Source organism: Molossus molossus, unplaced genomic scaffold (genome assembly GCF_014108415.1).
Source record: "Molossus molossus isolate mMolMol1 unplaced genomic scaffold, mMolMol1.p scaffold_m16_p_5, whole genome shotgun sequence".
Lineage (NCBI taxonomy): Eukaryota > Metazoa > Chordata > Mammalia > Chiroptera > Molossidae > Molossus > Molossus molossus.
This window is the reverse complement of record NW_023425388.1, coordinates 65,911,823-65,925,611: the sequence shown is the minus strand read 5'-3', so window position 1 is coordinate 65,925,611 and position 13,789 is coordinate 65,911,823. Positions and strand designations below refer to the sequence as shown.

At 39.0% G+C, this 13,789-nt stretch overlaps 1 pseudogene; it reads right to left on the bottom strand.

Annotated features, from left to right (window-relative positions):
- Positions 1-13,024: 13,024 nt before the first annotated feature.
- On the bottom strand, positions 13,025-13,482 carry LOC118617515 (annotated as a pseudogene).
- Positions 13,483-13,789: the final 307 nt, after the last annotated feature.

The window sequence follows — 13,789 nt, the reverse complement described above, 5'->3', positions numbered from 1 at the left end:
CTACCTGATAGAAAGTTTTTTTTTTGTTTGTTTGTTTGTTTTTTTATCCTCACCCGAGGACATTTTTCCATTTTTTGCACAGACAGAGTGGGAGGGAGAGAGAGGAAGAGAGAGAGAGGGAAACATTGATGTGAAAGGGACACATCGAGTGGCTGCCACCAGCACGACCAAGCAGGGCCAGGGACAAACTGCAACCGAGGTACGTGCCCTTAGCGGGAACCGAACCCGGGTCTCTCTGGACCGCAGGTTGACGCTCTAACCGGCCAGGGCCTGATAGAAAGTTTTGAAGAAATGTTTAGATTAATGTGAGAACCCATTTATTGCTCATTATAATAACACCCTCTCTATCTCAGCTACCATGGATACATCCCTCTTTCTTGTGGCCACATGGGTCAAAATTAAGCAGCATCCCCAATACTATAGTGGCCTTGAAATTATCCAGTTAGGCTGGAGAAGTTTGAATAACCCCTGGGAGGTAAAAGGGCTTTGGTGGCTTGCAGACCTTCATAATGATGGGGTCTGTCTTGTGGGTAGCAGAAGGAGATGCCAGAGAAGCAATGAGGCCACTGGAGAATATGAAGAGGAAAGGAGACAATATAATGAATTATTTAGGGAAAGGGTTGGATTTCAAGGGAATGGGTAAGTACATGATATATTTGTTCACTTATCAAAACTATACCACTAAGCTACTGTTGGGTCAAACTGACTATATTACAAAATAAGCCTTTAAAAAAATTTTTTTTTCTTTATTAATTTGAGAGAGAGAGAAAGATAGAAACATCAATTGGCCACCTCCTGTATGCCCCCCGCCCCACCGGGGATTTGGCCCACAATCTGGGCATGTGTCTTGACCAGGAATCGAACTGGGGACCTCCTGGTACGTGGGTCTATACTCAACCACTGAGCCACACCGGCCGGGCCACAATCTCACTTTTATCCTTAGCTCAAGGTGGCATAAAATATAAACATAGCAATGTTAAATATTGCTGGAAATCAAAGAAATGCAAAATAAAATACCAAAATGGGATGTTTTTAATAAGTTGAATTAACAGAAATTTTAAAATGGCTGTTTCCGTTTCCAGCGCTGTGGAGTCCTGGTCAAAAATGGCGGCAGTGGCTGGGTCCTGGGATTCTAGGCTCCTAGGTGGGTTCTGGCCACAGCTGGTGCAGCCTATGTCAAATGGTGCCCAGGGTGAGGAGAGCTCAGCTCACATGTGGAAGGCCCTCACCTACTTCATGACACTCCCAGGGGTGGGAGTGAGCAAGCTGAACGTCTTTCTGAAGTCACACCACTGAGAGCAGGAGACACCCAAGTTCATTGCCTACCCCTATCTCTGTATCGGGTCCAAGCCCTTTCCCTGGGGAGATGGTAACCATACTCTATTCCATAATCCTCATCTGAATCCACTTCCAACCAGCTATAAAGGTGAATATACAGAATCTGGACCACTACCCAACGGGGACCACAGCACTGGTTTGGACCATTACTCTGCAGACGGACCAGAAATGTGTATGGGACCTTAAGCTGACCTTCTTTCCTAGTATAAAATGATGACTAGAACATACTGATGTTCTGTCTCTTTTCTTATGGCAGGAGATGACTTAGATAAATAACTTAGATTGGTCACAGAGGCAAAAAAAATAAAAGAAATTAAAAAATGGCAGAAAGGCTGCAGAGAAGCAGGCACTCTCACAATCTGCTGACGGTAGAAGAAAGTGCTGCAAACTTTCTAGAAGGCAATTTAGGTCAAAACTATGAATCCCCTTTCAAATAGCAATTGCATCTCTGTGAATTTACTTTAAAAATAACATTGGATAAGTGTACAAAGATGTAAATACAAGATTATTGTTGAAACTCAGTTTACAATATCTAGAAATAAAAAACCACCTAAAAGCCCATCCAGAGAGAGATGGATCCATTATGGAAATAAATGATGTAGGTCTAAACTTATTGACACAGAAAACATTACTGTGTATAGTATGGTCTCATTTTTGTGGAGGGGGGAATAAAATGTCTAAGTAGGTGTACACATAATAGAAACTGGAAATACGTGCCTCAGAGCATTGGGCACACAAGGAGGGGTATGATGGGCATAGTCTTCTCTGAAGCATAAAATAATGGAATTAAATGGTCTATAGTATATTGATGAACAATAATAAAATCCACTAAAATCAGTCTGCTTTTTAGTATCACCATCTCTAGCAATTCTAAACAACAACAAAAAAATATGGTATATAAGCCTGCATTGCCTTTGGGTCCCTGATTCTTATGGACTCCCTCCCCCCAAAGCTCCTGTATGTACGTATGTCATAAATTTTGTTATTCCTTCCTGTTAATATATCTCATGTCAATTTATTATTGGACTATCCAAAAGAACTTAAGAGTAGAAGGAAAATTATTTTTCCTTATAGCTATTTTTATCCATTTGGAAAGCATCACTATAACTTCCCAGATACACTTGTATATTTTCTAGTTGCATCTCTTCCACTGTTGGCTTTGCCCCAGCAACATCCAGAAAGACCCAGTGACAGTTGCTTGTGAAGTTGTCACTGACCCGTCAAATATCGTCTTAAGGCAGACTCTGATCCAAATGAATGTAAATATAACTCACCTAGAGAAACGGATTTGTATGTTAGATAAATCGAATTCCAGGTTTATATAGCAAATCAAACACATCTTTATAGGATCAGCCTGAGGGACCTTGACTCAGTGGGCACCTCACAAGGAATGCTGAGGTGCTGGATGTCTCTCTCTGCTAAGGGTATATCTGGTAGGTGTGGAATCTGGAGGTGGTGTCTGGGGAACCTTCCTGGGATCTAGCAGGGAGTGGCTGGGTTATGCTGACCCATACTCTTTTTTGGCTAAGGCAAATTTTTACCTTTCTTTTTGTTCTTACAGAATGTCTTTCTTTTGTTGACTGTCAACATACTTCTTGTTCATGATGCAGGTGAGTTGCTTTTCAAAAACAACTTTGTGGGTATGTCTAAAACAGCTTTGGAGATAGTGAAGAAAATAGTGGTTTGGAGATTCTTTTTAAAAAATCAAGTGATTTAATCTGACCTTCAGTCTTTTCATTTGTTTTATGCGGATAATGCTGCATTTGTTTCATAGGAAATAGTGATGAACAGATGGGAAAATGTAACAGGCACCAATCGTAAAGCATTATTGTTTACTGTAATTTCATTTTTTAATAAGAAAAACCTCCCCACACCCCCATTTTGGTTTGTCCATTTGAGGCCATATCTGGATAATTACACTTATTCACACCTATAATTTGAACTCCCCCAACGAAAAACAAATCTAGACTTCCCCCAACTCTTACATGTTAGGTGACTCTGACAAGTACTGATTTAGAGTATAGTATCACAGAATATTTGAAGTTAGGTCTGTCCTGAAAAATCTGGATGGGCAGTCAACACAGTATGGTTCTTGGCTTTTTGTTTTTTATAACTCTGTACTCAATGCTTCAAAAATGTTGGGACGAACAGTATATACATGTTGAAATATTAATGTAATTCAGCTAACTCAAAGTATATATGCAACAATGTCTTTACTAAAAAGTATTAATCCACAATCTGCAATTTAACTACTCTGCAAAGTCATGAAACACATTTATATTTTTCAGACACATGCCGTCTCCCAGGGACCTACAGCAGTTCAGCTGGTCGCTTAAAGGTAACAGCTGCTTGAAGGTAGCAGATCTCAGGCTCCAAAGATCTACTCAGGAGTTAGTGCAAAGCCTGGTCCGCCCAGGTTACTTCAACTGGCTCTTTTCTTTTGATGTGCGGTTAGTGTGTGTGTGTGTGTGTGTGTGTGTGTGTGTGTGTGTGTAGCAGAGCAGTAGGTCAAAGTAAGATGGTAATTCAATGATGGTCAGGAACAACCCAAACAAATAAATTAAAGGAATGGGTTTGTATGTAGGTAAGGAAGAGAAGGGTATATTAGCTCTAATATTATCTGACATTTTATAGCAATACTGTATTGGCAACTAATACTATGTGCTAAGTACTATAGTAGGTGCTTTAGATATAGGGTCTATCTACAGTTTTTAACATGTTTTCCCATATCAGCTTTTTGCTGAGCTTTTGCCTCAGCTTCTTAGGCCTTGGAAAGCTAAAGACACATGATTTAGAAATAATACAGATTGAACCAAACCAAAAGAGTTATTCAGATTCAAGTAGGACCATCTGCAGACACATCAGAAGTTGGTTTTTATATTGCTGATTACACAGTCAGTAGTTTGTGTTTCATGATTTGCTGGCTAGAACCCTTGGATTCTTGAGCCTGAGACCTTTCCTGTGGGGCCAGAAAGAATGTAGCTATAGCAAGACCTCCTGGGTATAACTTAAGAAGCTAGAAGCTATGCTATACTGAGGTATCCACCCATCTGGTTCACTCCTCTGTCCCTCTGGAAAATGACTAAGCCATGTCCTTAGGTTCTCAAGGTATTTCATAACTACCTAGGGCAGGTGTTCTCATCCTAATTATACATCAGGAAATTATAGCTCAAAGAGATTAAGTAACTTGCCCAAAGCAAAATGACTTAGGCATTGGGGAGACTTAGAATTAGAACTTGGATTTACACATCTTCAGACTAAGGTTTATAACTATAATCCACTGCTTCTTGACTATAACCACATCAGACAAATAGCAACAATTTGAGTAATACTTGAACTGAAACATAGGCTGTCCTTCATCTTGAGCCTTCAGAGTCAGACTGGAATATATCATTGCATTCTTTTTCTTTTTAAGCATACAAAGACATATTATATTGGGATAACCATATCACAAATTGGAACAAAATGTCCAGCAATAGGAATAAGTTAAATGCATTCTATTTCGTTCATAATTTCTCTTCCATGATTTCCAAGGTATTTTTTTTTCAACCACGGTTCACATTCAGTACTGTTCTGCATCAGCTTCAGATGCACAGCAAAGTGGTCAGAAAATCATGCACTCTACAGAGTGGTCCCCTGGCATCCCAAGCATCCACCCGCCCCCATACATAGTATTGACCATATTTCCCATGCTGCAATCCACATCTCTGTGCCTGTTCTGTAACTACCAATTTGTACTGCTTAATTCCTCCACCTTTTTCACCTACCCCCCAAACCCCCTGCCTTCTGACAACTGTCAGTCTGTTCTCTGTTTCTATTTTATTTGTTTATTTTGTTCTTTAGATTCTACATATAAGTGAAATCACATACCATCGCATTCTTGGGACTCCACCTTGCCCACTGAAGATCTTGGGATTTCTCACCTCCATCATAACGTGATCTCTTTATATAGGTTTTATTTGTTCTGTTTCCCTGGAGAACCCTGACTAATATATCAGGAAATATTTATTAAGTGTTTTCAATGTGCTAGACATATTCTAAAAGCTTTTCCTGAATTAATTTAATTTTTATACTAACACGGAGGTAGGAACTGAGGAAAGAGCATTCTGGGCCTGCCATAATGTGGGAACAGACAAAATACACACATTGCAGCTCTCACCTTCCATGTCCATCGGTGGGCTCATTTTTTCAGTCTTCCAGTGATTTTGCAAATACCGGATTTCTTATACTAATTCCTACCTGCTTGAAATAGTTAGAGTGATTTCTTTTTATCTATTATTAAGTCCTACCTGATACAGCATTCACTGGTCTTTATAAGCACTCTACTAAGTTCATTTCTTCTCTGACCGTCTCAGTGTCTACAGAGGAGTAATGGGCCCACCCTTTCTTTTTTCTTTTTTTGTTACGTGCCCCTAGCAGGAACCAAACCTGGGACTATCTGGTCCGCAGGCCAACGCTCCAAACACTGAGCCAAACCAGCCAGGGCATGGGCCCACCCTTTCACTGATGTTACCCTCTCCTGCCATTTCTCCTTTGTGGAGGACCCAGAAAATCTTGAGAGGAATATGAGGTAGAAATGATAAAGAATGCCTCCACTTCTTCAAGTACTAGGATTTTTTTGAAGTTTTCTCTAAGTTGGTTTACCAGTTTTGTAATAACACAGAGCAACTAGAGGACCAAACCTCTTTGTATGGAGGAAGAGTCTCCGTGGATCGGGCTGAAATTTCTGAAATTTCACTTTTACTGAGAAATGTGGATCTCATGGATGAAGCTCTCTACAAGTGCTCAGCCATCACACCACACGTTAGAGGTGGAAGTATAAGTAAACTAATAGTAGAAGGTAAGGAAATTTATTGGACGAACTTGGTTTTAAGCTCTGACTGTTCATAGGGATAAGTTGTAAGTTTTCTCTGCCAGTAGTCTCACTTTTTCTCTTCTACTCAAATCATTGTAAACTCCTCTCATTCCTATAATGAGAATCAGATATTTGGAATGTCAGTTCATGTTAGTTAAAAATATGCTCTGAACCAAAGTTGCTATACACCTATCATTCAAATAAGCAAACAAAATATAGGGAAAAAAACAACACTGGCCTTATCCCAAACTCACCAGATTGTAATGCTGAAACACCAAAAACATTAAATAACAATATTACTACATGGGTGCTCTGAAATCTGATGTGTGGTTTAGTGAGAAAAGCCCTGCATTGAGAGTTAAGAGGCCCAAGTTCTAATTCTGGACAACTCATTAGCTTTTCTAGGCTTCATTTAAATGCTATTAAAATATAGGTTTGGGATCTCCGTAGTGACTCAGGGATCTTCACCTTCCTCAGCATTACATGGAGAGTGGTCTTCATCCCACCAGAGTTCTCACAGGGTTGTGGAGGGACGCATAGCAGAATTCCTCCAGGATAGGAGGTAGAAGAGATGGAAAGGTGAAGGTGATGAGATAACTTGTTTGTTATCTTCCGTGTTTCTCAGCAGAGTATATGATGTCAGCAGATAGTTAGAAATGAACCCCCTGAAAAGGGGAAGATTCCAAAAATAAATATGGCAGCAGTAGGTGAGACCTGGAGGGCAGGAGCATATGTGTCTCCTGATTTTCTCTCACTGTACCTGGATCAAAATTTTAACTACAGTGAACCTCAAGATATGTTGCCTAAATAAGGGTTAATGTAAAAACTCAGGGCAAGATTTCTGCTAGCCCAACCCTCCTGGGGCTGAAATAAAAAAGGAACTAACTGTTTTGTTATTTTTTTTCAACCAGACTCTGAAATGCCCCAGGTGCAGTTTAATAGGATTGATGATAAGGATGTGGCCACATGCGTCTCCAAGGGCTGGTATCTCATGCCCAATGTGACCTGGTTGGACCAGGCAGAGAGGGACCTGAGCAACAACCATACCATGGAGGTCCTAGAGGAGCAGATGAATGGCTTCTACAGGGTGTTCTCCGTCCTGAAATACCCTGTCAAGTTGAATGAGAAATATGTCTGCTGCATAACAGAGACAGATGTGAACAACCAGCCCTTCAGAATCATCTGCAAGTACCCAAGTGAGTGAGTGAAGGCAGGGTGTATTTCACCACAGAGAAGTCATCAGTCATTAATATTACTGAATGCCAAATGTATCAGGCACTTCTGGGCTCTTTGGAGATTTAAAGAAACATCAGGAACATAAGATTGTAACTTGGGGCAAGAGAAGGTGGTGAGGTGGAATCTCTTTGGGTTTGAAAAGAGACCACACTTCAGGGACTGACAACGTTTACCCCATTGATGTGGTGGTTACTGTTGGTGAGGCTTCTGTTCCCTTGCTAAGGACATCAACTTTATGACGTGGTGGGCTGGGTAGTCATAGCTGCCATTTATCAGCCTCTCACCACATGCCTGGCACTTTATATATTTCATTTTAAGTCCTTGTCTCAACCCTGCAAGGTAATTGTTATTGTTGTGCCCTCTTTTATGAGGAATCTAAGAAATTAAATGGTTTGACTAAGGTCGTGGCTAATAAGCACAAGAGTTAGGATTCAAACCCATTCTTTCTGAATCTAGGCTTCATGTACCTTATTTTCTTACACCACACAACATTTACATAGCTAAGACCGCAGACTGTGTGAATAGATCTAAGTTTGGGGAAGGGGAGCCCCTGTGTGATAGGTAATGAGACTAGAAATGAAGTCACTGGCCCACTTATCAATCGTGGACAGTCTTTATGTTGCTTCTTGCTACATTTTGGGGAACCCTGTAGTTCCTTGATAGAGTCTTTGAGAAAAAATGTGATGGATAATTTGTGTACATTGGTTCTGTTATATCCAAACTGTTTCTGCATTCCTCAAGGAAGGAGTCAAGGACTTGAAAAGCATATAAGAAAAGGAACATGTATTTATCGAATATATATGGTGCGCTAGGGTGAACCTAAGTACCTTCACATACCGCATTTAATCCCACAGTGATCTCTGAGGTAGATATTATTATTCCATTTAGCAGAGAAGGAAACAGGAAGAGAAGGTAAATTTCCAAAGGCTACACAGCTGAAAGTATTAGACCTAAGGATTTGAACCCAAGTCTAAATGTTAACAAAGCGAGTGTACTTTCCACTATAACATAGTTGACTCAGGGGCAGTAAAGTCCTTGTGTTATAGCATCCGGAGCCTCAGGCAGAGTCATCGATGTATGCTGCCACAGGTGGCCCCACCTGCCTCTCCTTTGAGGAGGAAGGTGATGGTGATGGTGATGATTAAACTTGCACCATAAGCTAATTCCTTCTACTTTCCTGTATCCCTGACTTAGATCCTTAGCAAGGCCTCCTTGGAGGGTTCAATCTGGCAGGGACTTTAGCCATTATCTTCTACTAACCACAGCATGAGGAGTGAGGAAACAGAAGTCCAGAGAGGTGAGATAGTTGTCCAAGGTTGTACAACCTCTACATGAGAAGTGTTAAGGGAGTCTGACTTCATGCAAAGGTTGATTGGCCTCATTTCAGGTTTGGTAAATGTGGGCATGGCAGTTAATCAAAGCATTCAAGACACTTTTGCAATACTGGATCTTCCAGTAACTAGCCGTGAATATTATACAACCATTAAAATTATTCACTAAAATTTTTAATGACATGGGAGAAGGCTCACAATATAATGCTAAATTTAAAAAGCAAGATGTAAGCTTGTATGTGTAGTATAAGCCCAAGTTGTTTAACTGTGTGCATATATTAATAACTATTATTATTAATGATAATTGCTGGTTACTTTTGCCTGATTGGATTAAGGCAATTTTTTATTTTCTTTTTTTACTTGTCCATCTTATGTAACATTCTATAATTAATATGCATTATTTTTATAGTACAAAAGAGCTATACTTTAAAAATCTTTTTAAACACCTTTATGAAGTATAATTCACATACCATAAAATTCATACATTTAAAGTGTGCAAATCAGTTGTTTTAGTGTGTTCACAGAGTTATGCAACCAATATCACAATTTAATTTTAGAACATATTTATTGCCCTGAAAAGAAATCCTATATCCATTAGCACGCACTCTCCATTCTTCCCATTATTCTCTCAATCCTAGGCAAACACTAAGCTACTTTCTGGGCAATGTAGATTTGCCTATTTGAACCTTTCATATAAATAGAATCATATAATATATGGTAAATGGCTCATTTTACTTAGAATTATAATATTTTCAAGATTCATTATGTTGTAGCATGTATCAGCACTTCATTTATTTTTATTGCTGAATAATTCCACTGTTTGGATATACCACATTTTATCCATTCATCATTTAATGGAAATTTGGGTTATTTTCACTTTTTGGTTATGGTGAATGGTGCTGCTATGAATATTGGCATAAAGCATGTGTGGACGTGTCTTTAGTTTTCTTGGATATATACTTAGGAGGAGAATTGCTAGGTTATGTGATAATTCTTCTTTTTTTTTTTTTAACTTTTTGAGGAATTAACAGACTGTTTTACAAAGTGGCTCTACCATTGTACATTCCCACCAAGAGTGTATGTTTCATTTCTCAACATCCTTGTAAGCACTCATTATTATCGGCCTTTTTTTATTTTAGTCATTCTAGTGGGTATGAACAGGGTCTCATGTAATTTTGATTTGCATTTCCCTGATGGCTAATGATGTAGAGCATTTTTCTACATGTTTATTGGTGATTTGTGTATTTTCTTTGGAGAAATATTCATTTAAATCATTCTCCCATTTTTAAAATGGGCTACTTCTTTCTTTATTATTGAGTTTTGTTTTTTTTTTCCTCACCCGAGGACATTTTTCCATTTTTTGTTCAGATGGAGCGGGAGGGAGAGAGAGGAACAGAGAGAGAGAGAAACATCGATGTGAAGGGACACATCGAGTGGCTGCCACCTGCACGACCAACCAGGGCCGGGGACAAACTGCAACCGAGGTTCGTGCCCTTAGTGGGAACTGAACCCAGGTCTCTCTGGACCGCAGGCCGGCGCTCTAACCGCTGAGCCAAACCGGCCAGGGCTTGAGTTTTAAGACTTATTTATGTATTTCTGATACCAGGCCCTTATCTAATATATGATTTGCAAATACTTTCTCCCCTTCTGTTGGTTATCTTTCACTTCTTTATTTTATTTTTATTTTTGTTAATCCTTTCTTGAGGATATTTTTTTCTTTGATTTTTTAGAGTGGAAGGAAGGGAGGGAGGGAGAGAGAAAGAGATATCAATGTGAGAGAGACACATCAATTGGTTATCTCCTGCATGCAGCCCTGGTTTGGGCCAGGGATCAAATCTGCAACCCAGGTATGTGCCCTTTGCCAGGAATCTAACCTGTGAACTTTGGTGCATGGACTGGTGCTCTAACCACTGAGCGAAACTGGCCAGGGCTCTTTTCACTTCTTTTTTTTTTTTTTGAATGTTATTTATTTATTGTTAATCCTCATTCAAGGATATATACTTTTTCTATTTATCTTTAGATGGAGTGGGAGGGAGAGAGAGTGAGAAAGGGAGAGAGAGAGAAACATCGATGTGAGAGGGACACATCCACTGGTTGCCTCCTGAATGACTGGGGATGAACTGCAACCAAGGTACGTGCCCTTGGCCAGAATCAAACCCAAGACTCACTGGTCCGCAGGCCAACGCTCTACTGCTGAGCCAAACTGGCCAGGGCTCTTTTCACTTCTTGATGATGTCTTTTGAAGCAGAAAAGATTTTTATTTGCCTATTCCAAGATCACAAAGATTTACTCTTATGTTTTCTTCTAAGTGTTTTATGATTTTAGTTGTCTTGATTACTATAGCTTTTTAGTAAGTTTTGATACAGGGAAGTGTGGATCCTCCAACTTTATTCTTTTTGAGGATTGTTTTGGCATTTTTGTTTTGATATTTCCCTATGAATTTTAGGATCAGCTTACCAATTTCTGCAAAAAGGTACCTGGAATTTTGATACAGAATGTGTTGAATTTATAGATCAATTTTTGTTTGTTTGTTTGTTTTTTTATCCTCACCCGAGGACATTTTTCCATTTTTTCTTTGTTCAGGTAGAGTGGGAGGGAGAGAGAGGAACAGAGAGAGAGAGAGAGAGAAACATCGATGTGAAGGGACACATCGAGTGGCTGCCACCCGCACGACTGACCAGAGCCGGGGACAAACTGCAACCAAGGTACATGCCCTTAGCGGGAACCGAACCCGGGTCTCTCAGGACCGCAGGCTGGCGCTCTAACCGCTGAGCCAAACCGGCCAGGGCTATAGATCAATTTTGGAAGTACTACCATCTTAACAATATTTTCTTCCAGTCTATGGACATGGATGTCTTTCCATTTATTTAGGTCTTCTTTAATTTCTTTCAATCATGTTTTGTAGGTTTCAATGTATATGGCTTCTACTTATTTTATTAAATTTATTCCTAAGTACTTCATTATTTTTATGCTTTGTAGATACAAGTGTTTTCTTAATTGTATTTTTTAAATGTTTTTTGCTAGTATAAAGAAATACAATTTATTTTTGTACATTGTATTTGTATCTTGCAAACTTGTTGAATTTATTAGTTATAATAGGGTTTTTGTGGATTCCTTAGTATTTTCCATATATAAGATAATGTTATCTATGAATAGAGACAGTTTTATGTCTTCCTTTCCAGTCTCAATTACTTATATTTCATTTTCACAATTAACTGCCCTGACTAGAACCTCCAGTACAATGCTAAATAGAAATAGTGAGGGTGAACATTCTTGTTTTGTTCCTGATCTTAAGGTCAAAGCATTTTGCCTTTCATTGTTAAGTATGAAGTTAGCTCTGAGTTTATTGTAGATGGATTTATTAGGTTGAAAATATTTTCTTCTATTGCTAGTTTGCTGAGTGTTTTTTTTTTTTTTATTATTATTATCACAAATGAATTTAGGGTTTTGCCAAAAGCTCTTTTTAATCAATTGAGATAATCATGCAGTTTTTTTTTTTTTTTTTTTTATCCTCACCCGAGGATATTTTTCCATTTTTTGTACAGATAGAGTGGGAGGGAGAGAGAGGAAGGGAGAGAGAGAGAGAAACATCGACGTGAAGGGACACATCGAGTGGCTGCCACCCGCACGACCAACCAGGGCCGGGGACAAACTGCAACCAAAGTACGTGCCCTTAGCGGGAACCGAACCCGGGTCTCTCCGGACCGCAGGCCGACGCTCTAACCGCTGAGCCAAACTGGCCAGGGCAAATCATGCAGTTTTTGTCCTTTATTAATATAGTATATTACACTGATTGTATATTGAACTGACCTTATATATTCCTGAAATATATCACATTTATTCATGGTACATAATTCTTTTTATATATTTCTGGATTCTGTTTGCAGATATTTTTTTGAGGATTTTTGTATCTCTGTTGATAAGAGATATTGGTCTGTAGCTTTCTCTTTCTTTGGTATCAGGATATTATTGGTCTCAGGGATTAAGTTGAAATGTATTCCCTTATCTTGTAATTTTTTGGAAGAATATATGAAGGATTGGTTTTAATTCTTCAACTTTTGGTTTTGTTTATTTTATCTATTGTCTTCCTATTCTCTACTTCTTTTACTTCAACTCTAGTCTTCATTATTTCCTTCTTTCTGCTTGCTTTAGGTTTAGTTGGATTTTGTTTTTCTAGTAACTTAAGGTACAAGGTTAGGTTATTGATTTGAGATTTTTTTTTTCTAGTGAAACAATGATTTTATTGCTTGAGTACATAGACATTTTATGCAACCAGGGCAGAGGCTGTGGATGACTTGTATTTCCAATTGGGGATGGGGGAAAACTCGTTTGGTCTTATAACATAGAGCCAACCGACAAATATGGCTCCTGGTCAGAATCTGAAGGAACCTAGTATCCTATCTTTTCTGTTCCTCTCAAGATGCTTTCAAACAGCAACAGCTTTCTTAATTAAATTGTAGAGATCCTCAGGGAGATCAGGAGCAAGTTCTTTGGACTCGACAATTCTCAAGATTTTATTGCCTGTCACAAAATGTACTTGTGCAATGCCATGTGAGTCTCTTAGGAATGCACCAATTTGTGAGAGAGTCAGACTCTTCTTGGCCATTTGTAGATCTGTTCCTTCACATGGTCAGATGTCAACTTTAGCCAGGTCTGGACACTGCGGTGGTAGGGCAGAGCTGACTGAGAAAGGCCTTTCCCAGGAACAAGCATGCAACCCATGATGGCAGAGGACAGGTGGAAACCTTTTTTTTTTAATATAGGCATTTATAGCAATGAATTTTCTTCTGAGTGCTGATTTAGTTGCATCCCATAAGTTTTGTTATGTTATGGTTTCATTTTCATTCATCTCAAAGTATTTTCTAATTTCCCTTGACATTTCTTCTTTTGCCCATTATTTAGAATTGTGTTGTTTACTTTTCACATATTTTTTATTTCCTAAATTTTATTCTGTTTTTGAGTTCTAATTTTATGCCATTTTAATAACCTTTGAAAATGTGAAGTGTGAGCATTGAGGAGAGTAGTGATT